This window comes from Nuphar pumila, chromosome 14, assembly GCF_984573655.1.
Source record: "Nuphar pumila chromosome 14, dmNupPumi1.hap1.1, whole genome shotgun sequence".
In the NCBI taxonomy this organism is placed as follows: Eukaryota; Viridiplantae; Streptophyta; class Magnoliopsida; order Nymphaeales; family Nymphaeaceae; genus Nuphar; species Nuphar pumila.
Genome location: NC_143262.1, coordinates 47407842 through 47434050, shown reverse-complemented (window position 1 = coordinate 47434050; position 26209 = coordinate 47407842).

The window sequence follows — 26209 nt, the reverse complement described above, 5'->3', positions numbered from 1 at the left end:
TTTCATTTATCGATCATAATTTCAAACTCTTGGAGTCTTGATACTGCCGATTGGGAGAGTGGACCGACTTCCCTCATCTATCCCCAAGGTTTGCTTGAAAGTGCGAAAGTGCCGCCCAAGCCGATTCTGGTTGTGCCTAAACCAAGGTCATGTGGCAATAGATGGACCTTTATGAGTTTATCTTCGTCAAGGAAATTCAGGTCCTAAACAGACTGGTGATGTTTTGGAGTCAATGGACTCATGCATATAATTTCTCACTGCCTAAGTCTGCCAGTACGGCATGACGCTTGTATTAAGGCGATGTTTGTGTAAATGAATATATATAAGTAAAATAAAGTTTTTTACTTCCTGATATACATCGAAAAACTAAAAATAAGTGCTTGTGTGTGAATAGATAAATGGCTCCTACGACGAGGAGAACCATGCCGAGCGAGGAGTCCCATATGCAAGAATTCCTGCTGGAGATGCTCAACAACCTGGTTACAGCCATCCGTGAAACGAGGCTAGAACCAGTCACACCTCGCAATGAGAACCTGGGAGGAATAACCTATGAGAAGTTCCTCAAACTGGACCCACCAGTTTTCATCGGCAGAGCTGATCTAGAACTCGCTGAGAGTTGGATCGAAGAGACTGAACGTGCCTTCCTGGTATTGGGCGTACCAGAAGAGAAAAAGACCAATTTTGGCACGTAGCGATTGAAGGATAATGCACAAAAGTGGTGGGATACCACTAAGCTTATCAAGTTCTCGCAAGTCGAAGTCATTCCTTGGACTGACTTTCGGAGGACTTTCATGGATAACTACTTTCCGTTGCATTCCAGAAACAAAAAGAAGATGGAGTTTCTGGTATTGGAACAAAGCGGTATGAGTCTGATGGACTATACCACCAAATTTCAGAATCTAGAGCGCTACTGCTCTCGATTGTTCGAAACAGACCAAGAAAGGGCCGATAAATATGTAAATGGTCTGCGCGAAGGACTGCGATCTCGTGTGGTAACGAGCATGCCTTCAACTTTTCAGGCTGCAGTGGCAGCAACTTCAAAAATCCAAGAGGATTGGGCGCGATCTAAGGTGATCGTAGCAAAGAAGCCCATAGTAAATGGTGGGAATCGTAAGAGGATGTTTGCGAGTGGCCAGGGTTCACGATAACCCTTTCAAAAGAAGAAGTTCCAAGGTGGGAACAACACTCAACAAGTCATGAGGCCAAGACAGAACATGACTCCAAATGGCCAGCAGTACAACTTCAGCTGCCCAAGGTGTCGTGTGAACCACCCCGGAAAGCCATGTCCTCATGGCATTGGTGGTTGCCTTTATTGTGGCAAGATGGGCCACTTTATAAGGGATTGCAGTAAAAAGGCTGCAGATGAATAGAGGAGTAATGTCGGATCTGTCGAACCCTCTCGACAAGCACTATAGCGCTCTCAGTTCCAACGACTCCCACCTAGAGTAGAACAAAGGCCTGCTGCAGGTCGTGTATATGTTGTAAGGACTGAACAAGTAAAAAATGGTGACTTGATTGAGGGCATTGTACCTGTTAATGGACATGCAACTTACGTCTTGTTTGATTGTGGTGCTACTCATACCTTTATCTCCGATGATTTCACCGAACAACTCCACGCTTCGGTGCAACCGGTTGATAAAATGATCGAGGTATATAACCCATTGGGTTCACACACCAGATGTGTCCATTGCATCAAGAACTTGGATATTGAGATAGCGGGGCAACACTTGCCTACTGATGTCATCCTGATCGATATGGTACAGTACGATGTCATTCTGGGAATGAATTGGTTGGCCCAGAATATTGCCAAGATTTTGTGCCGCGAAGGCAGAGTTATTCTATCTCGACCCGGATTGCCTAAAATGGAATATCGGTTATCCAAACCAGTTCCATAAAAAAGACTCATATCAGCACTTAAGGTACAAAAATACCTTAGGAAGGGTTGTGTGGCCTTTCTGTTGAGTCTCTCAGTGAAAAAATCTAACAACCAGCCCCTTGAGAGTTTGGAAGTGGTGTGGGAGTTTCCCGATGTGTTTCCTGAGGAATTGCCAGGACTTCCGCCACTTCGTGAGGTTGAATTTGGAATTCAATCCTTACTGGGAACAATGCCGATATCCAAAGCCCCGTATCGAATGGCGCCAGCCGAACTCAGTGAGTTGAAGTGTCAGTTGGAAGAACTGATGGAACAAGGGTTCATATGACCCAGTGTATCACCGTGGGGACCCTCGGTGCTATTTGTAAAGAAGAAGGATGGATCTCTTCGATTATGCATCAATTATCGGATGGTTAACCAGGCAACTGTTAAAAATAAGTACCTGTTGCCTCGGATTAAGGATTTATTCGATCAGCTTAGAACAACGAGAGTATTCTCCAAGATCGACCTCAGGTCTTGATATCATCAACTCAAAGTTAAGGAGGATGATATACCCAAAACTGCCTTCAGAACGAGATATGATCATTATGAGTTCGTAGTAATGCCCTTCGGACTCACTAATGCGCCTGCTGCCTTCATGGATCTAATGAATCGGATATTCAGACCATATTTGGATAGCTTTGTCATTGTCTTCATCGATGACATTCTCGTATATTCAGAGAACCCGGAACAACACAGTGAGCACTTAAGGATCGTTCTGAAAACCTTCAGGATAATCAACTCTATGCCAAGTTTTCAAAATGTGAATTCTGGCTAGATAAAGTGATGTTCCTTGGCCATGTGATCTCAAAAGATGGAATCGCAGTGGATCCTGCAAAGGTGAAAGTTGTGATGGACTAGAAGCAGCCAGAAAATATCACTGAGGTCCGTAGCTTCCTTGGACTTGCCGGATACTACCAGAAGTTCATACAAGACTTCTCCCGAATCGCCGTACCCATGAGAAAATTGTTAAAAAAGGGAGTCAAGTTCGAAAGGAATGACCAGTGTAAGGAGTGCTTCGATATTCTCAAATAAAAGCTTACAACAACTCCTGTCCTTACTCTACCTTCTAGTCAAGGAGGATTCGTCGCTTACACGGATGCCTCGGGAACGGGTCTGGGTTGTGTACTGATGCAGCATGGCAAAGTGATCGCCTATGCATCACGACATTTGCGGGTGTATGAGAAAAACTATCCAACCCACGATCTTGAGCTTTCCGCGGTGGTGTTCGCACTTAAAATTTGGCGACACTACCTGTATGAAGAGAAATTTGAGGTCATGTCGGACCATAAAAGCCTAAAATACCTCTTTTCTCAAAAAGAACTCAATATGCGACAATGACGATGGCTGGAATTTCTTAAAGACTACGAATTCACGCTTTTCTATCACTCTGAAAAGGCGAATGTAGTTAGAGATGCCCTTAGTCGCAAGACTGTTGGCACTCTGGCCAGCCTTGCAGGACAATGGAAACTGATGGAGGATTTCGTCAGCTGGAAGCCGATTCTGGCTGATCCAGGAAAGATTTGATTGTCATGTTTGACAATACATATCGAGATCCTCGATCGCATCGTAGCCGAGCAATTCAAGGACCCTCAGTACTTGAAATTAAAAGCTTGTGCTAAAAAGGATGATACTTTCTTCTATTTGAAAGAAGATGGAGGAATATGGATGGAAGAAAGGATCTGGGTTCCAAATAACCCTGAGCTAAGACAGGAAGTACTCCAGAAGGCTCATAGTAGCAAGTACACTATCCACCCAGAAGGTAGAAAAATGTTTCGAGACTTACAAAGAAAGTACTGGTGGAGGGGTATGAAACGTGATGTGGCTTTGTTTGTCTCAAAATGTTTGATCTGCCAGCAAGTTAAAATTGAACATCAACGACCTGGTGGGAAAATGCAATGGATCGAGATTCCGGAATGGAAATGGGAAGGCATTACGATGGATTTTATCGTAGGGTTACCTCGATCCAAGAGACAACACGATACAATATGGTTGATTGTGGACATACTCACCAAGTCTGCTCACTTTCTGCCTATCAACACTCATTATTCAACTGAACGATTGGCATAAATCTATATTCGGGAAATCATCAGACTCCATGGAGTGCCGATATCGATCATATCTGATCGTGACCCGAAGTTCACCTCTCATTTCTGGGAACAACTGTAGAGAGCCGTGGGGACGAAACTCAAGTTCAGTACAACTTTCCATCCCCAAACTGATGGGCAATATGAACGAACCATATAGACTGTCGAGGATATGTTGAAAGACTCTATGCTGGAATGAAAAGGTGATTGGGATTCCCACCTAGCATTGACTGAATTTGTTTATAATAATAGCCACCACGCTAGCATTGGGATGGCACCGTATGAAGCCTTGTACGGACGACCCTGTCGATCACCAATCCAGTGAGGTGAAGTGTGTGAGCGAACCTTGGACTCGCCCATTGTATTGCAGCATTACACTGAGCAGGTCCATATGATCAGAAAGAAGCTACTGACTGTTTAGAGCCGACAGAAGAGCTACGCAGATCAACAGCGTAGGGAGCTCACTTTTGCGGTTGGAGATAAGGTTTTTATCAAGGTCTCTCCAACCAAGAGTGTGTTTCATTTTGAAAAGAAGGGGAAGCTCAGGCCCAGATTCGTTGGTCCCTTCGAAATTTTGAACCAGATCGGAGAGACTGCCTACCGAGTAGCATTGTCACCTCAAGACATGCAAATACATGAAGTATTTCATGTATCAATGCTTAGGAAGTACGTTCATGATCCTTCTCACGTCATTAAATATGAAGATATTGACATTCGAGAAGATATGACGGTGGAAGAAAAACCAGTTGAGATCATGGATCGTCGAGAGCAAGTACTAAGAAAAGAAGGTCATTCCACTGGTGAAGGTGAAATGGCAACATCATGGGATCGATGATTGCACTTGGGAGTCCGAAGCTGATATGCGGGATAAGTACCCTCAGCTATTCACCTTGTACTCTTAACTGAATTTCGTGGACAAAATTCTTTTAAGGGGGTAATGATGTAAGACTTAAATTTTTTCAGTTGATTTCTGAATAAAATTCATGAGGCATTTACCGGTAAAAATAGCATTTTCTCTCAGAATGCGAAACGAATCAATTTTTGCGACCAGTTATACTTAAGATATTCGTCGCTTTGCGAATTTATGCTCAAACACTCTGGAAGTCATAACTTCCTACTTAAACGAAATCAAGAGATTTTCTCGAGCCAACTTTCTTAGTTACGTCAATTCGAAGAGAATGGCGTACACAGAATTTTTCGGAAAAAAATCGCCTAAAACCCAAAATTTTTGCGGGACCCACGGAAATGTTGGTGGGACCCACAAAAATATTCCTCAGAAAAATATCTTGTGGGACCCACAAAAATATCCCATGGAATATCCATGTGGGCCCCACACCAAGGAATCTCTTGAAATTAAAATAAAGCCAAGGGGCAAAAAGGGGATGAAAAATCCCAAGAGGAGGTGGGCTTGGGCTATAAATAGCCCTCTCCACTCTCTCTCTTCTCATAATTTCGACCCCCCCTCTCTCTCTTGCCTTATATCTCTCTCCTCAACCTCCCCTACCTAGCCTAGCCCACCTAACCTGGTCTCAGCCTGCCTGACCTGGTCCTAGCTCACTTGACCTGGGTCTGAACCCACTTGACCTAGTCAAAACCCAGTTGACTTGACTTGAACCTAGTTGAGTTTAAAGTCAAAGTCCTTTTTGGTCCAGATTCAGGTTTGGATTTATGAACCCAGACTTAGCCTATTTGGGCTGAGTTCGAACCTGCTGAACCCAGTTGACTTGGACCGAACCCAGTTTGGTTCAAACCACTTAGGTTGAGCAGCTTGACCTACTCTACCTCTTTCTCAACTAAGTCAGCTTCATCTGACTTAGTCTGACCTCTCGAAGGAAGGATCGAAGCCAAAGAAGCAACCAGGAGCCGTTTCTTCCACGATTCGAAGTAAGTTCGCTTCGTTGATCCATCTCTCTCAAGTATTTGCTTGTTTGTATATAGCATATACTTTTTGAAGTAGTATCTGACCCTAGTTCTTGGTGGAGCCAATTTTGGACACTTCGGTGTTCACCCGCTCGCCTCGTAACTATCGTTGGATACGGATCTAGGTGTATATCTGTTGATACTACCGACATGTCTTATATCGCACAGGCTATGTAATTTACCTTTGTCGTCGCATCGTATGATGCCAAGGCTCCCTGCTTTCTGCACTTTCCAATTAATGCACTTTCAATTATGTATTTACTTACACCGTCGTGTTGAATGACACCAAGGCTTCTGCTTTCTGCAAATATATATATAGAATATTTCATTCAGTTTCACACTCTGAATAATAGTATATGCATTTCTTTATGGCGCCGCTGTATAAAGCACAGACTTCTGCTTATACTAAATATATGGTGCGTAAATGAGCGTTCAAATGGAGATCAACTCCAAATTGCCAATGTGATTCCCTTACCGCTTCTCGTTCAAGATTCTGCTTGACGAATGAAGCTCCTATTGGAAAGGCTTCGCTTTTTGGCAAAATGCTCTTTACGTAAGGACTAAGTCAATTACTGTTATCATCGCAAAATTTTTACTTTTGCAAGTCAAACTGACCTTTGAAAAAGATTTTGAAAATAACTCGCCTCCGTTTTAAAATGCGGGAAAATTCCGTTGAATGGGACTCGTCTGTCGGTACGAGGTTCAACCGTTCCTGCCACCTTTAACAGGGGTAATTGAACCAAGGATCAATCTTACGCTCTACTCTATTCAACTTGTCTAAATCATATTCTAATTTCTAAATGCACATAGAATCAGGCATGTGCTATGAATTTTCAGAAAATGCACATTTGAAAACATGATGTTTGCTTTGAATGATTGAAATATTTAGAAAATGTAAATCTTGGAAAATCGTGAATTGGGATTTGAAATGTACTTCTGAGAGAAATAAAATCGATTTTGAGGAATCCTTGACATTTGGTGAAAATCGATTCTGAGAGACTTGGTTTCTCTGAATTCAAACTTTGAAATTGAAATTCTAACTTAGAAAATTTGAATTTGGAACTTAGGAAATATTTGAAATATCATTGACAAATCCATATTTTGAGAAAATCGATTTTGAATAAGACTTAGAGAATTTTGAGAAAATGATTTCTCTGAATTGAAACTTGAATTGGAATTGGCAAATGCATGAAATGAATGAATATGAGTTTGAGGAATTGGGAAAAACTCTTTGTATTTTTGAGAAATGCAGTGCATTTTTGAAGTTAGCCTAAGAGTGTAGGCTCAATGTGGCTAATGTGAAGATCATAAATCTGAGTATCATTCGTATTCTGACTATGGCCATAAATACGAATTCCACCAAGTTTATAAACTTCATAAAAGCTAGTGTATGTGCCATTCGTGTAAACCATGGTGAATTTGTAAAAATATGCATGAATCATCATCCATCACACATTAAAATTATAAATTATATGCAATGCAACCTAAGCTAAGCAGGAAATGTAAATTCTTATTCCAAAGTTTAATTACAAATTACATCACTATTGAAATTTAAATATATGAAAAATAAAGTCTTCAATGTACCTGCACAACTAGAAAACTTGGTTAATGAAAATATGTTGGCTTTTCTAGATTTATCCAGTAATATCTAGAAATTACTAGATTTTGCTAGATATAAGCCTTTTCCTTGATTTTCTTAAATAAAAATGATAAAGTATGAAATAAAATTGAATAAATATGAATGAGAAGATATGAAATTTCGAAATTGGGGTCAAAATTACCAAAATACCCCTAATAACAAGACTATGGCCTTGAAATTAGGGTTTTTAGAAAGATATTTTGATAAAATGCAAATTTTGAAATTCAAATGCAAATAAACTAGGCTAAAATATGATATGACATACTTAAACACATGAAAATTAAGGTTAGGGATTTCGAAATTTAGGTCAAATGACCAAATTGCCCCTGATAGCAAGACTATGGCCTTGAAATCAGGGTTTTTAGAAATAGATTTTTTTGTAAAAACTTAGGTTCTATGCACTAAATGAAACCAAATGAGCATAAAATTAAACCTAAAGCATCCTAATATGATTATAAACATGATTAAACCCTAAAAATATATGCTCATGCACGAAAATCCAATAATATCACAAAAACTATGATTTTAGCAGTGTTTTTGGATCTTTCAGGAACCCGGTTTTGCAATTTGCTTAATTCAGCCATCAAATGGATTCCAAAATCTATAAAAATTGGTACCTGCACTTGTTATGACCCTAATGTCGAATTGGAATTATAAAAATAATTTTTTGATAATAAATTAATCCGAAAATTGCATTAAACCCTAAAATATGCTATTTTTGACCTAATTCACCAACCATTTTCAATCCAAGACCTGAACCAGGGGTTAAATCTCCATGGAAATTTATGAAATTTTACAGAGACTAACTAAAAGAAAAGACAGAGATTTCCCAATTTACAGATCGGAAAAATCATCTCCGGTTAGGGAGAAACCCTTCCGGCAATCTGAGCTAAAATATATCACTTTTAACAGGGATTAAAACAGCTATTCCAGATTGAAAATACATACATAAATAGCAATCCTAAACACAAATCTTTGAAATTTTAGTGGTGAACAGTAGACAGAAAAATAACAATACTCACTTTTTATAGATCATGAATCGGATCTGTGGTTTGGGATTTATGACTAACACAAGTCTGATTAGGGTTTTGGTAAACCCTAACGAGTTTTAAATTTAAAAATAGATTCTCTAAAAAAAGCAAAATACTAAATAGTGATCAAAAAATCCGAAAATTTCACAGAAGACAGATCTACTCAATGTGAATCCATAGCATTTTACAGATCTAAAATCGGATATAATATGAGAGAAATATCATCACAGCAAGTTACCTTCTTGATTTTAACCACGATTTTAAAGCTTTAAAAACCCGATTTGATGTCTGATTTTTTTGACAAGGTTTTCGAGATCCAAAACCTCTTATTTTTCTATAGTAACTCAATAACTCATGCATGCACCACATATAAAAAAATCAGAAATAAACAATGAGAACTTCAATCCGAAATAACATTATCTTTACTGTTCTAAACCTAAAACACACAGAAATTTAAGAAACTTGAAAAACCATGCATTAACTAATGTAAATAAATAAATTAAACCATAAAACAGTAAATAAAACTTATTTCTATGCTATAGAACGTAAAACAAACATGAATAAACCATGAAAATAAAATAAAAACAGGGAATCAATGGCTGTAATTTGATATCACCTTTAAAACATAGATTTAACCCATTAAAAAAGGGTAAATCATATATTTTATTGGTTAATAATGTAAAGAATCATATTAAAATCAATTCTAATGGATTAAAATCCCTGTAAATCACCCAAAACAGGGTTAGATCACCTTTTTGGATCGTTCTTGCTGATTCTTGATGGTTCTTGAGGTGAAACCATGGTGGAATCCATGAACTAGGAGGTATTAATGGCTAAAATTGATTTAAAACTATTAAAAACATGAAATAAAAGCTAAAAATTAAACAAAATAATTACCTTGAGGTGGGTGCAATGGAGGAAGGGCTGGAGAGGAGAGAGAAGCTCCAAGAATCCTAAGGAGAGCAAGTTGGAAAAATCGACCCCCCTATGGCTTTCTATTTATAAAAAAAATTTAGGTTAAAAATCAAATGGTTTTTTTTTTTAAAATTGGACTCTTCTAAGGGAGGCGATTTTGGGGTGTAAAGACTATCCTACCCCTAGCCTAAATTATCCTATTTAATACCTAATTAACCCCTAGACTCTTCTAAAAAATCCCCAAATGTAATGCCACTTGGCATTTTCTACATTGGGTTTTTAAAACACCTTTAAAAACCTTTAAAAACACTAGTTTTAAAAACTAACTTTTAAAAATGAGTTTTTCAAAATGGTTTTGACTCTTCTAAACCTCTAACACTAATCAAGACATCAACTAACCCTAGTCTAGCCCTGACTGACTCGAATATGGCACCACCCCGAGTGGGCCCTACTTGAGTTTTTACAAAAAGATGATTTTAAAACTTTAAATTGAAGGAGTTTTCAAAAGGATTTTCAAAAGTAATCTTCAAATTAGGATTTTTGAAATGGCATAGGGTTCTAAATGAATTAGAATTCCTCTGGATATGGTGCCAACTGAGTGGGCCCACATCGAGCTTTAGAAATTTTGAAATAAACACTGAAAATGACTTTAAAAAGGGGTTAAAATCGATATTTGAAATTCAAGATCTTTGAAAATAGGGTCTCAAGCGAACTGGAACTCCGGGTTAGAGTCATGAACTCTTAGGACTCTGAGATTATAGATTTTAAAAGCCAAATGAAAGAATTTTCTAAAAGACTTTATCAAGAAATGATGAAATAAGTCAGAAAACACAGTCAGGGTTAGACTCCTAACTCAACCGAACTCTAAAATAGAGTTTTGAACTAACTAGACTTTGTAAAATGACCTAAATTTCGAAAGCAAACGGAAAAGATTGAAAATGGAAGTAAAACAGACTTCAAAACAGACTCCTGACCGGATCAGGACTCTGAGACAGAGTCCTGATCGGACTGAAACTTTCAAAGATTTAAGAAATTTGATGAATAGAGGAATTCAGAAGCAACACCACCTCAATGGGTCTCATCTGTGAATTGAAATCGATTAAAATTTGAATTTGAAATGAATCCAGATTGTTTTCTAAGAAAATATTTCGAAATATAAAGTCCTGGGGTTGGAAAATGACAGAGTATTGAATAAAAACCCAGGTTTTGAAATTGATTTTGAAATAAAAGCTTTTAAAATTCAAATCTGGATTGAATGTTTTGAAATAGGAGTGCTGGATCTCGAAAATGAGATGCAATGCGATGGAATGATATGCAGAATACATGCAATGACACATGAAATGGACAAACACTGGATGAGGGTGAAAATTTGGGGTGTTTACAGATGCCCCTCTTTGCTGCTAAGCCGGTTGAAAGCCGAGCTTAGTGGCAAAGAAAACACACCAAATTTGGATTATAAAAAGGCCCCAGTTAGATGAATCTGACTGGGTATGAAAGAATTAGTTCAAGTGATGATGATAGATATGAAATGAAGAATAAGGAGAAAATTTTACTTCGAAAAGAAGTGAGATTCAGGTTTTGCCCTTAACCTGGATGGGACAGAAAATACCTCGTGTAGAAACGAAGCTCAGGTTTGACCCTTGACCTGACTGGGAAATGAAAATGGAATACCTCATCAAAGGAGGCTCAGGTTTATACCCTTAACCTGATTGGGCAGAAAATGAAATACCTTATCAAAGGAGGCCCAGGTTTATACCCTTAACCTGATTGGGCAGAAAATGGAATACCTCATCAAATGAGGCCCAGGTTTATACCCTTAACCTGATTGGGCAGAAAATGGAATACCTCATCAAAGGAGGCCCAGGTTTATACCCTTAACCTGATTGGGTAGAAAATGGAATACCTCATCAAAGGAGGCCTAGGTTTATACCCTTAACCTGATTGGGCAGAAAATGGAATACCTCATCAAAGGAGGCTCAGGTTTGTACCCTTATCCTGATTGGGCAGAAAATGGACGGAATCCTCGAAAGAAGAGACCGTGAAGGAACCTTCGGATTTCCGCACAATGAATCTGATAAGGGTTTTGCAAAAGGAAGGAAATTGGGGTCCCTAAAGTTTGAAAAGGGATTGATTTTGGGCGCCTCATTGCTGAGACTAATTAGCTTTTGAAATTGCCTTTTGCTGAAATTGGTGGCTTAACCTTAAGCCGAAATTGGACTGTCTATGGTGGGACAGTGGGGACACAGGGAAGTGTGCGAATCTGAGAGCCCGTGCGCTCAGATTATACCAAAGAAGGGAAGGAATCTTGAAAACTCCCGTTATCAAGTCCTAAAAGGGATAACAACTGATGTCAGGATGCACCAAAGATGAACCTCAAGCTCTCGCTTCACGCCAGGATAGCTAGAAAATATTGTCAAAATGTTGAAAATTTTTTTTGATTCAAAATAATTGAAAATGATGCACTTTGTTTTGAAAGTATTCCCTCTTTTCTACCTGAAGTATTACCTCCGACTGGGTTTAACTCTGTAGAATCAAGATTCAAATTCAAATTGCTTGCGATTGACTTTCTTTCAAGGAAGCTATCAATTTCCTTGATATGGACGGAAAAGAAAGTATTCTTGATATTGCGAGAGCTATTGGTGAAAGAATATTGATAAAAGAATTTCACAAAACTAAAGAAGATTCTTGATAGATTCGGCAGTCTGATATCCTGGGATTCTTTTCTCATGATGATCTTTCTGCACTCTTTTTTTTTTTTAGCAGATTGGAGCTCTCTTGGATTTTTCGGGAATTACATCATCCTTCATTTTGGAGATGTCCTGACTTGTCTCTCTCTCTTTTTTTTTTTGGAAGGGTACGTCACAAACTCCTTCATCTCAGAGATGTTCCGATCCTTCTTTTCTCTTAGGGATTATCATGATGATTATTGGCTCTTTGGTAGGAAATCTCTTGATGATAGCTGGAATTAAATATCTTTTAGGGTTTGTCGGTAGGCTCATCACACTCGCCTTCATCTTGACGGTGATCTGAACTTTCCCTGGAAGGATCCGTCATCTTGGAGATGATCCAAATCTTCTTTGGCCCCGGGGGTCGACTCGCTTAATTCGCCTTCATCTTGACGACAATTAAGAAATCCCTTTTGCAGATATTTAATCGCAGCTTAGGTGATTGAGGAGATATGAAAATTGAGTGGATTTTTCTGTATCACCCAGGATATTTTGACTGCTTTATTTTTTCAAGAATGGTCTTTAAAAATGTGCCATTGACTGCGATCAATATCAATCACTTATGGCTTTGAAACAACATTGAATTCTCTTTGTTGGCCATATCGCGGATTTATTCTTCATCCTTTTGGTTGGCCAATAGAAAGATTTTGAACTTTGAATCCTTTTTCGCGAAAGCTTTGTCCTTTCAGAAGTAATACTGAGGGTATTCTGAGGTAATAATTTTGTGCAATAAAGATTTTTGAAATAAACAAATATTTAATGACAAATTGGCAAAACTTTCTTGAAATCCTTTTGTGAAAGCGAGCATTTGAAGCGCAACGCAACACATCCATGACAAAAATTCTCTTCTCCTTTCCCCAAAGGAGAAGATTCAGAAATTGGAATTGGGAATTACTCCTCTCTTCCTTGAAGAGGAGGTGTTTGCAAAACGAACTTTCGAAGAGAAATTAAGCTTTCGTCAAAACTTCCTAACATTAGGCTTCTCTTATGGAAAGGGGGCCGGAATTGGTGAGGTTGGTAAATTGGTCATGAAGGAACGAGTTCATCACACTCTCCCTGAAAAGAGGGTCCTTCATGATGAAATGGCCTAGTCTGAAATTATGGGGGCCACAAGGAAAGCAAGTCTACGTCGAGCTTCTCCCTATAAAAAAAAAGGGTTCTTTGTGTGAAATTTGGAATTTTGTTTTGCAAACGGTTCACAAAGACACGAGTCCCTTCAAACTCTCCCTAAAAAGGGGCTAAGTGAACGAATTGGATAGCATGCGAAAAGAGCGAGCTCCCTCGAACTCTCCCTATACAAAGGGTCTCTCGCAAGAGAAAATAATTGAAATTGGGAATTGGGTGACTCAAAAGGGTCAAATTTTGGAAATTGGAATTTTGAATTTTGATATTTGAAATTGGAAATTAGAAATTGATAATTGATTGACCCGAAGGTCGAAATTGTGAATTGGTTTACTGAGAATGACATGGGTTCTGTAGGGATTCGACCTACGAACTATCTATTCCATAGGGATTTAACCTAAGGATCATAGTTTAAGAAGGAATGATTCCAACTTGTGAGCTTTGAATGGACCAGGTGCTAAACTGGGTTTTTGAGGGAAGATTCGAATCAGAATTCAACTCTTCAAGGAAAACTAGATGAATTGGATTTTGAAAGAGAATTCAAGTCGGAACTCGAATCTTCTAGACCAGTTCTGAATTGGATTTAGAAGAAGATTCAAGTCGGGACTCGGATCTTCTAGACCAACTCTGAAGGAAAGGAAAACTCGGATCGGAACCCGAATCTTTGAAGGAAAACTAGATCCATCGTGGAAGGAGAAGAAATTTGAGTCGGAACCCGAATCCTGAAGGAAAGGTAGATCAATTTGGAAGGAGAAGAAATTCGAGTCGGAACCCGAATCCCAAAGGCAAACTGGATCAACTAGAAGGAAAGAAGATTCAAGTCGGAACTCGAATCTCGAAAGAAAACTAAACCGGTTAGAAGGAAAGGAAATTCGAGTCGGAACTCGAATTCCGGAGGAAAACTAGGTTAACCAAAAGGAAAGAGGATTCGAGTCGGAACTCGAATCCCGAAGGAAAACTTAAACCGGTGTGGAAGGAAAGGAAATTTGAGTCAGAACTCGAATTTCGAAGGAAAACTAGGTTAACCAGAAGGAAAGAAGATTCGAGTCGGAACTCGAATCCTAAAGGCAAACTTAAACCGGTGTGGAAGGAAAGGAAATTCGAGTGGGAACTCGAATCCCAAAGGAAAACTAAATTAGTGGACACTGAATTTTAAAGTGTACCAGTGCAAACACCGGATTTTGAAAATGTGCTAATACAAGCATTATGTTTCGAAAAATTACCAGTACGAATACCGGGTTTTGGAAGATTACCAGTACGAGCGCTGGATTTTAGAAGGTTACCAGTACGAGCACTGGATTTTAAAAGGTTACCAGTACGAGCGCTGGATTTTAAATGGTTACCAGTACGAGCACTGGGTTTTGGAAATTTACCAGCACGAACACTGGATTTTTGAAAAATTACCAGCACAACACTGGATTCTGAAGAATTACTAATTGATTTTGACAGAAAATTTTCAGTCTTCACCCTCACAACGACTTGGACAACTGTCGGGGTCTCAGGATTTATCCCTTATCCTGAATGGGTAATCAATGCAAATGCAAATTGATGCAGATGAATGCGAATGAATGCATGCAAATGCAAATGAATGTAAATGGGTGCACATGCGTGCAAAATGAGAGATTTGTTTGATCCTGCCTGCATACAAGATATTTGTAGGTAAAAACAAAATTTTAAAAATGCCCCAGTGTAACTGGGAAAAGAATTTTGATTATTATTGAAGAAAATTTGGAAGAATTACAAAGAATAGGGAATTGTTCAAGTATAGAATTTTTTCAAATGTCGAGCATTGATGGGATCTGGTAATTCTATTCCATCAACATTGATCAGCCGATATGAATTGCGAGGCAGTGCCTCTTTGACAACATAAGGACCTTCCCAATTTGGCGACCATTTGCCGCCCGAGCGGTGCCTGAGATAAGTTGTTGATCTGAGCACTAGATCATTGACCCAAAATTTTCTCTCAATGACAGATTTTGCATATTGTCGGGCTATCCTCTGGCGATAGGATTGAGCATGCTCTGCTGCTCTGAGCCTTCTTTCATCGAGCAAATCAAGCTGTACCAGTCGCTGTTGCTAATACTGATCAAGAGTTAATTCTAGAAGTGATGCAAATTTCAGAGCAGGTTTCTGAACATGTAGAGGCAGTACTACTTGAGTTCCGTAGACAAGTTCTGACGGAGTAGCATTCGTTGGAGTTCGAATGGTGGTTCTATATGCCCATAATGCATCATGAATCTTTTCATGCCAGTCACGACCCGTTTCTAAAGTTCGCTCCAGGATTCGAATCAGAATCCTGTTGGTGGCCTCTGCCTGACCATTCCCTTGAGGATAATAAGGAGCGGAAAAATGATGATGAATTTTGAACTTTGAGCAGAATGTCATCATTCTCTCATTCTTGAAATGACTGCCATTATCCGACACAATATCATGCGGTATACCGAAACGGCAAAGGATATTCTTATGGATGAAAGAAACCACGTGTCGACCTTCTACTGTGCGTAGAGTGACTGCTTCTACCCATTTAGTAAAATATTCTGTTGCGGCCAGAAAATATTTATGACCATTGGAGGCTGAAGGAGTGATGGGGCCTACAACATCGAAAGCCCACATGGAAAATGGCCATGGCAAGACGACAGATTACAAGTATGTCGCTGGCGCATGTATGGAAGGCGCATGCATCTGACATTGAACGCACTTCTTCATAAAACGATAGCAATCTTGTTGCATAGTTCTCCAATAATATCTTGCTCGGATGATTTGTTTGACAAGAGTCTGATAGCCAACATGACCACCGCAAATGCCTTCATATGCTTCTTGCACAATTTCTTTGGCTTCTTCTTCGTCCAAACATCTGGAATACTCAGAACTGAATCCACGACGATAAAGGACGTCAGCAAGAATAAAATATCGAGCAGACATGCGTTGAATTGCTCGCTGCTCTCTCTTTGATAATTCTGGAGGAAATTCGCCAGTTTTAATAAAATTCTGGATATCATGATACCAAGGCTTCTTCTTCTGCTCAGCTTGGTTTATCTGCTCTACTGGGACAAAAGCGGGTTGATCAAGTCTGCCAATTTCAAATGAGCGACAAGATTCTCCACTCCTGAAAGACATGATGAATCCCAGATTAGCTAAACTGTCTGCAACTTGATTGAAATCTCTCTTGATATGAAAAAGTTGGAATTCTTCGAATTTGTTGGCAAGAGCTGAGATAATCTTCTGGTAAGGAAGTAATTTCTGATCTTTCACTTGCCATTCAGCCAGAACTTGATTGACGATTAACAAAGAATCGCCATAAGCATGCACTCTTTTGACATTGAAGTCCTGTAGAATTTTCAGACCTTGTATCAAAGCTTCATACTCGGCCATATTATGAGTGCACTGAAAATCCAGTTTAAGAGAAAAGGGAATCATCTCCTTCTCTGGTGTAATTAGCAGAATTCTGATTCCTATGCCTGCCATATTCTTGGAACCGTCGAAGAATAAATTCCAAATTGGGGATTGTTGAATATTGCAGATCCGCTCATCGGGGAAATCATCCTCAGCTTTAACATCCTCTGCTAGAGGAAAATCTGCTAATTGGTCTGCAATTGTTTGGCCTTTAATAGATTGCTGAGAGACATATTCCAAGTCGTATTGCATTAATAGGACTTGCCATTTGGCGATTCGTCCGCTGAGAAATGGTTGTTCAAGAACGTACTTGAGAGGATTTAATTTAGATAGAATCTTGACTTCAGACGCCAATAGATAATGTCTCAATTTCTGACACATCCATACCAGAGCTAGGCATGTCTTCTCTATCTGAGAGTATTTCTTCTCATAATCAATAAAGGTCTTGCTCACATAGTAAATGGCATGTTCTATCAAGCTGCCTTCTTCGTATTGCGCCAGGAATCCGCCGCAAGCAACTTGATTAACCAAAATGTATAGCAATAGGGGTTTTCCTAATTCTGGCGGCTTTAAAACAGGAGGATTGAGAAGATATTTCTTGATGCGTTCGAACGACTGCTGACACTCTGGTCCCCATTCGAACCTCACTCCTTTTCTGAGCAAATGATTGAAAGGCTCATATCTCATGGCCAAATTAGAAATGAATCGCCGAATTGATTGCATGCGTCCTTGAAGGCTACGCAATTCTTTGAGATTAGTCGGGGGCGGCATGCCAATGATAGCTTTGGCCTTAGCGGGATCCATTTCTATCCCCTTCTTGCTGACCAAGAAGCCTAGCAACTTGCCTGATTCGACTCCAAAAACGCATTTTTGTGGATTGAGTCTTAGTTTGTAAAGAATGAGTCACTTGAAAACTTGATTGAGAGCTTCGATGTGATCTTCCTCTTCTTTGGATTTCACCAGAATATCATCGACATATGCATCCATGATTTTGTGCATCTGATCATGGAAAATAACGGCCATAGCGCGCTGATAAGTGGCTCCAGCATTCTTGAGCCCAAAAGGCATAACCGTGTAACAGAAAGTGCCCCATGGCGTGGTAAAGGATGTTTTGGATTGGTCACGAGTGGCCAACTTGATTTGATTATATCTGGAGTATCCGTCCATAAAGGAAAACATAGCATGCCCGGCTGTGCTATTGACTAGGAGATCAATGTTTGGGAGCGGATAGTCATCCTTTGGAGTGGCTTTATTGAGATCACGGAAGTCGATACAAATTCGCACTTTCCCATTCTTCTTAGGAACTGCTACGATATTCGCCAACCAATCCGGGTAATCAATTGCTCGAATGAATCCTGCTTTAAGCAAATCCTCAAGTCCTTCCTTGACCTGTTGCTCGATTCGAGGATCCATTTTTCTCAACTTCTGCTTGACTGGTTTCGCCTCAGGCTTCAAAACGAGGCGATGTTCCACCAATTTCGGATCTAAACCTGGCATATCCTCATAAGTCCATGCGAATACTTCTTCATGCTGCTTGAGAAAATTAGTGAGCCTTTCTTTCTCTCCTGGGCTCAAACCACTGCCAATTTTGAGAATTCTAGGATTGTCTTCTGATCCGATATTGATATTCTCAGTTGGATCTTGAACTAAGGATGATGACTCATCTTGCTTCTGAACCGATGCAAATTCTGGCAGTTCCTGAAGAGCTGAATCGAACTCTGCGGATTCTTCTGACTGTTTTGCAGTTTGACCACATTCTGCTCTTATTCTGACCTGATGAATTATTGCTGATTTCGAACAAGCTTTTGGATTAAAGACGAGCTTCTTGATAGATCGGGAAGACATTCTGAAAATTGGAGGATAAATTGATTTAGGGAAATTGCTCATCATGAAATAAATTGCTTTTATTGAAAATAATTGGAAAGATAAAAGAGCAAAATGATTTCAGTTTTGTGAAGATTTAATATTGAGGAGTAAAGAGACAAATGGCGCCAAGATAGACAAAGGAAACTGGCAACTTTATTGAAAGATAGAATTAATCAAAATGACAATGATGAAAATGAAATGGGATGTCATCCCGAATGTGGAAATAAAAGAATGGAAATGAAAAGACAAGCAAATGCTCTTAGTGCAATCCTTCAGAGATGACCGCTGTATTATAAGGGGGAAATGGTTATTTCAGAATTTCTATATTCTCATCTTCCGCACCCTCTACCAGAAGATTTTTATCAATAAGGTCCTGAACAATGTTCTTCAGAACAAAGCAATTCTCAGTGTTGTGCCCCACTGTTCGATGAAATTTGCAGAATTGGTCTTTGAATTTTCCCATAGGAGCGGAAGGATCGGCCAGCCTTGGCAACTTGACCATCTCCTTGGTCAACATGTACTCGAGCACAGTCTCGAGTGATTGATCTAATGGAGTGAATTTCCTGTCATAGCTCCATCCTTCATGCTTCACTTTCTCTCGGGGTTTTGGTCCCTGCTCTAGCGGCTTGCTGAATTGCGGGATCGGCTTCCCTTTTTGATCATTTCTGTTTGAACCTCCTGCCCCATAACAGAAGTCTCTATTATGCCCCTTGCGATGATTCCATTTATTATTACTGACAGAATTAGTGAAGTGAGTCTTCTTCTTTGACTCGTTCTGGCCGCTGTTCTTGGTGAAAGTGAAACCTTCATAGAAACCATTCTCCATACTCAATTCGAGCCATTCAGCTCGCTCTGTTAACTCTATAAAGGTTCTGGATGGTGCGGTGGAGATGAGGCCTTTTAGAGGCTGCGAGAAATTGCTTAGAATTAAGGACAAAGCATGCCCTTCTGATATGGGGTCTCTCATCTTGTTACAAGCTGACCTCCAGCGATGGATAAAATCTCGAGCCTTTTCATTTTCTCTCTGTTTCAGGCCACAGAGGTGGCTGAGGGTCGGGAGCGCCTCAGCATTGAACAGAAAGCGCTCAATGAACATATTTACCACCTTATCAAATTCTTTCAGCTCTATGGGGTTGATGTGCTCCGAGTACCATTTAGCTGTCGTTCCCTCCAGACTGCGAGGGAAGCAAAGGAAGAGTGCCCGATTGTCATGCTTGAATCGTGAACATTCAACGAAAAACATGGCGAGATGAGCCTTAGGGTCACCAGAACCATCAAACTTGATAAATTTTCTGGGGAAATTATCCAGATTGTCGTCCCCATCTAAACCATCATAGAAGTCTTCGCTGGTGAAGACTTTCTTGCCCTTGTCGCGGGCCTGCAGATCTTTGACCATTTTCATCATGTCTTTTAGCTGTGACTGGGTAGGGTCGTCAACAGACTGGTTTTTGGATTTGTAAGCCGACCCCTGACCCTGAGTCAACCTTTTGAATTCATATTTATTTTCACATTCCTTGTCAGCATTGTCAGTTGATTCTGACTCATCAGATATTTCCTCGTGACGACTCTGCTTTTTGCTGATCTTCACATTCTTGACGGCATGACCCTTATCTTTCTGTCTGGTCTGAATTTGCTCAGTAATGGCCTCAGCTTGCTGTGCCAGCATCTTGGTCAACATTTTTTTGAACATGACATACATTTGGGGATCGATGCCATCATCCGCCTGCTGACCTTGACTCTGGATTGATCGAGGTGAGTCCATCTCTTCTTCTGAAGCTACTGAATACGCGACGCCTTCAACTGATGCGGTTTTCTTTCTGGATCTTGTATGAACCATCGGGTATCACAAATTTTCTCTTGGATATTGCTGATGCTCTCTGCAGGGTAGAACTGATGATTAGGCTTTTGAAGGAAATTTGGTTGGAGAAGAATATTTGTTGAGAATTTTGGTAGACAATTGAAATAATATCCCATTACTAGGGATTGAGTCGTCGCTGGAATTACGACAATTGCATTGCTATTCTTTGCAAAATAAACAACTGGAAATATGCCTTGTTACCTAGGCGAGGTCGTCAAACCAAGGTGAAATGTAGAATAAAGGAATTTTATTGAAGAAAAAAAAAGACATGATTTTATTAATAATAGACTCGACAAAGGGGAGGGGGACGGACAATTTTCCACCACTCCTGATAATCAGAGGACACTCGAGGACCAGGAAAAATAGTGAGGGTAATGAAAGAATCCCAGCCATGTCTGGCAGAATGGTATGCTCCGGAGCATTGATCTGATGCGAGATCGAATTCTGGCAGAACCCCGGCTAGTGGACGAATCTCTACGCGCTTCTGCCTCTGAGAGAACTGCCTGACACACCGCTCTGGATGATAGTATGCGCAGAAAAATGGGCCAAGTAGTCTGAATCGCTTGCCGTAAGCATAAGTATATCTGGGAGATGATTCCTGGCGATCAAAGTAGTCCCATACGACCTCTTCCTCCTGAAGGTTGTCGATCAAGAACCGGTATCGCGCAACTGGAAGAAGCTTTTCACCATTGTATCTGAAGGAACTGGCTCGGACTGGCACATGTCGGAGGAACCAAGACTGCAAGGCATAGGTGCACCCTTCGACTAGGATCGACTCTCTGAGTGCAAAACGAGTCAACCCTCGGTATAGAAGAGCGAGTGCGGCCATGGCTATTGAGAGGTGGCTGGTCTGTCGACTTCCCCATCTCCTCATAAGCTGAACTATTCTGATATCCATGTAATTCCGTCCATCGAGAAAGAAAGCTAATCCCACCGTGCACAGAACCATCGCATGTTGAATTCTCTCTCGAGCTGTTCTGGACAGCGAGTTGACTTCCACAAATATCCCATACTGCCTGTAGATTTCGAGCAGATCTACATATTTGTTTCCATCCTCTTCTATCAATGGCCAAGACTTGCGTCCTGTCATGCGAGCTAAGGCATCCTTAGGGTCCAGACCCTTAACATTAATCAGAAACTGTTTCTCCAATGGATCTCCAGGCTGACCGGCTGGCTCGGGCAATCCCATAATCTCTGAAAATTCATCCATCAGTACTGTCATCTCGCCCCACGGGAACCATAAGGTAGAAGTGCTCGGATTCCACCGCTCTGCTAGTGCATGGATCAAGTTGCCGTTGACTGTCTGCTTTCCTACTGCGGACGCCAGTTCCAATCCACACTCGCCCAGATGGTCCGGAAACATACGAGAGAAGTTCTTGAACCATGAATAATACCATCGGGGAAAGAAGGATCCAGTGCTGAGGACTCGATGTTCGAGAAGACTTTGTCGCACCTCGTAGGAGATGTGACCCTCAGGGAAGACTGAATCAAGCTGATTGGATGCCATCAGACTGGAAAACATGGAAGATTGGAATAAGACTTGGAAAAATACAGGAAATTTGAGGAAAATGCAGGCAGGATAAAAATAAAGTAGGAAATTCGAGATCCAGAAGACAGGAAAGATGGGAAATCACCTGGAGTTTTGAAGGAAATTAAGGGAAATTTGGAAAATCGTCCAGGGTTTGATGAAAAATGGAAAATAAAGTATTTGAAAAATCGTCCAAGGTTTTAAAACATGGACAGTACATGGACATAGATTGGGGAATTTTGAGAAAATCGTCTAGTGTTTTAGAAAATTGGGAAAATATGGAAAATAAAAGGAAATGACTATAACATATTCAATCACATTCTGCACAAACAAGTATGCACATATAGCATTCCCTAAAAGCTGACTCTAGATGCACAAATTTTGAAATGGCTGTAGGACCTTAATCCTAACTCTAAGGCTCAGATCATCTGTATCCAATCCAGTTATGCCTATATACTCAAGCCAAGGCTCGATGTACGTGGCATAAAATCAATTCCTCCGGTTCTAGGTTCAAGTTTTCCAACATCCTTGAGCACCTGCTGATATACGTTGGACTATGGCCCTTGGTACGTGGCAGGGGGGTTTTCACCCAAATAGGTGGCCCAGTTGTGAGGCTCTGTCCCGAACTATGGTTCTGAAAGAGAGCCCAGCAACGTGAAGACCGGGACAATATAGGTAGGGTGATTTTTGAAAAACATGAGCACATGCAATCAAACAGAAGGCTCTAAGTCCTAAAGAGATAGAATTTTGAAATATTTGAAGAAGCAAACATTGTTTTCATACAATTCCTAAATTGAGGAGTGTTGTATTAGACCTAAGTCTATGTGAGCATGAATAATTCGCCTCAATATGGTCGTACCAAACCATACTTAGTCTATATGCATTCCAAGTTAGCTGGGTTCAAGTCTAGGCTCCTAGGTTCACATGATATCATAAAGCAAAGCTGACATTCCATGGAAATCGATTTTGACAATTTGAACTAAGTAGAGCATTAGATTGATCAGGCGAAGACAGGTCCCATCACGGTCGCCAAACCTATTATCATCGCAAAATTTTTACTTTTGCAAGTCAAACTGACCTTTGAAAAAGATTTTGAAAATAACTCGCCTCCGTTTTAAAATGCGGGAAAATTCCGTAGAATGGGACTCGCCTGTCGATACGAGGTTCAACCGTTCCTGCCACCTTTAACAGGGGTAATTGAACCAAGGATCAATCTTATGCTCTACTCTATTCAACTTGTCTAAATCATATTCTAATTTCTAAATGCACATAGAAATCAGGCATGTGCTATGAATTTTCAGAAAATGCACATTTGAAAACATGATGTTTGCTTTGAATGATTGAAATATTTAGAAAATGTAAATCTTGGAAAATCGTGAATTGGGATTTGAAATGTACTTCTGAGAGAAATAAAATCGATTTTGAGGAATCCTTGACATTTGGTGAAAATCGATTCTGAGAGACTTGGTTTCTCTGAATTCAAACTTTGAAATTGAAATTTTAACTTAGAAAATTTGAATTTGGAACTTAGGAAATATTTGAAATATCATTGGCAAATCCATATTTTGAGAAAATTGATTTTGAAAAAGACTTAGAGAATTTTGAGAAAATGATTTCTCTGAATTGAAACTTGAATTGGAATTGGCAAATGCATGAAATGAATAAATATGAGTTTGAGGAATTGGGAAAAACTCTTTGTATTTTTTAGAAATGCAGTGCATTTTTGAAGTTAGCCTAAGAGTGTAGGCTGAATGTGGCTAATGTGGGCCCTACTTGAGTTTTTACAAAAAGATGATTTTAAAACTTGAAATTGAAGGAGTTTTCAAAAGGATTTTAAAAAGTAATCTTAAAATTAGGGTTTTTGAAATGGCATAGGGTTCTAAATGAATTAGAATTCCTCTGGATATGGTGCCAACTGAGTGGGCCCACATCAAGTTTTAGAAATTTTGAAATAAACACTGAAAATGGCTTTGAAAAGGGGTTAAAATCGATATTTGAAATTCAAGATCTTTGAAAATAGGGTCTCAAGCGAACTGGAACTCCAGGTTAGAGTCCTGAACTCTTAGGACTCTGAGATTTTAGATTTTAAAAGCCAAATGAAAGAATTTTCCAAAAGATTTTATCAAGAAATGATAAAATAAGTCAGAAAACATAGTCAGGGTTAGACTCCTAACTCAACCGAACTCTAAAATAGAGTTTTGAACTAACTGGACTCTGTAAAATGACCTAAATTTCGAAAGCAAACGGAAAAGATTGAAAATGGAAGTAAAACAGACTCCTGACCGGATCAAGACTCTGAGACAGAGTCCTGATCGGACTGAAACTTTCAAAGATTTAAGAAATTTAATGAATAGAGGAATTCAGAAGCGACACCACCTCAATGGGTCTCATCTGTGAATTGAAATCGATTAAAATTTGAATTTGAAATGAATCCAGATTGTTTTCTGAGAAAATATTTCGAAATATAAAGTCCTGGGGTTGGAAATTGACAGAGCATTGAATAAGAACCCAGGTTTTGAAATTGATTTTGAAATAAAAGCTTTTAAAATTCAAATCTGGATTGAGTGTTTTGAAATAGGAGTGCTGGATCTCGAAAATGAGATGCAATGACATGCAATGCTATGCAATGCGATGGAATGATATGCAAAATACATGCAATGATATGCAATGACACATGAAATGGACAAACACTGGATGAGGGTGAAAATTTGGGGTGTTTACAATTACGTATGGCCTGGCTATGGCCCAGGGTTCCTGCAACCTTGATGGATGCAAAGTATGCACAACGATGCGCATCCATTTCCTGAGTTAAAGCATAGCGATTTCTCGCCAAAGAGGGGAGATGCGGCTGAAATGGATAAAAGAAATGCACGCTTTCTCCGTTAAATAGAGGAAGTGCTACTGAAATTTTTGGAGACGCTGTGAACACCCCAAATTTTTCAAAATGTTGTAAATATTTCCCTTTTTGCCCCTGACCCCATTTTTTTTTGGGGTAATTGAGTCGGTTTTAATCTAAATTCCATTTTTTTCTCAAAACTTGTTGAAATTAAATTCATTTTACATATCGGACTCAATTTCGGATCTAGATCAAAATTCAAATCTGAGCTTCGTTGTCCAATTTTTAAATCAATTTCTAAAAATTACCAAAATAACTTTTGAAAAGTTCAGACGCTTCGTCCGGTATCCGTTTGGATCCATCGTGTTATATCCTTCAATTTGAAGTTTAAAACACAAATACTTTCTCAAAAACTTGGGTCCAAACTCATTTTCTAAAGAAATCAAACCCAAACTTTCAAAAACTTCTCTTTTTATAAATTTTATCAAAAAATGCAAAAAATCAGTTTCATCTCTCATATTGCATAGGTTTTAGAGTATTATCGTCAAAAACAACAAAAAATCAGAAAATAAAAAAAAAATATATATATATATATATATAGTTTCAAAAACCTCTTTTTTTTTTAAAACCTTTTTTTTTTATCACCTTTTCTTAGAAAACCTTGTAAGGAAACCCCCTCTTTGTAAAATCTTGAAAATATAAGGGGCCCTTTGCAAACAGGTTTTTTAGGGTTCCTCGTTGAAGACCCTTCGTAAGGAAGGAAATGGAAAAACAGTGCCGCCCTCCCTCTCAGACTCTTCCCTTCATCCCGCCGAACCCTGTAGAAGCCCCTCCATGGGCTTCTCCACAGCCACCGTTCATCTCCATCACCCATCTTCTTCCACCCCCCCTCATGTGCGAGCTGCTCTCCATGGCCTTCCTCCGAACCCTCCATCATCAACAACTTCATTCTCCTCCATTCATCTTCAACAAACCATCTCTCGAAGCTTCCATTGAGCCCTCCACCCTCCGATCATTGGCCTCTCACTCAGACCTTTAATCTGCAACAGAAACCTTCATCCGGGTTTTTCCTTTCCCCTATAAAGAAGAGCCAGCAAGAAACGAAAAAGGGGGCGACCATTTTTTTTTCTTTCCATCGATTCTCATGTAATAAATCCTCCTTCACGATCGGATGTTCTTCTCGATCATTCTTTCTTGATATCATCCAGCTCCTCTCTGAAGCCGACTCCCTTCTTTTCAGTATCTGTTCTTCTCCCCTCTGATTGAGCGAAGAAGATCGACCTTCACTTTCCCAGTACCTTCCTTCTTCTTCTCGATTCCTTTTCCTACTTTTCTTTTCCATATTCTCGGTGCTTCCCCTAGGAGGGGTCAAAGGT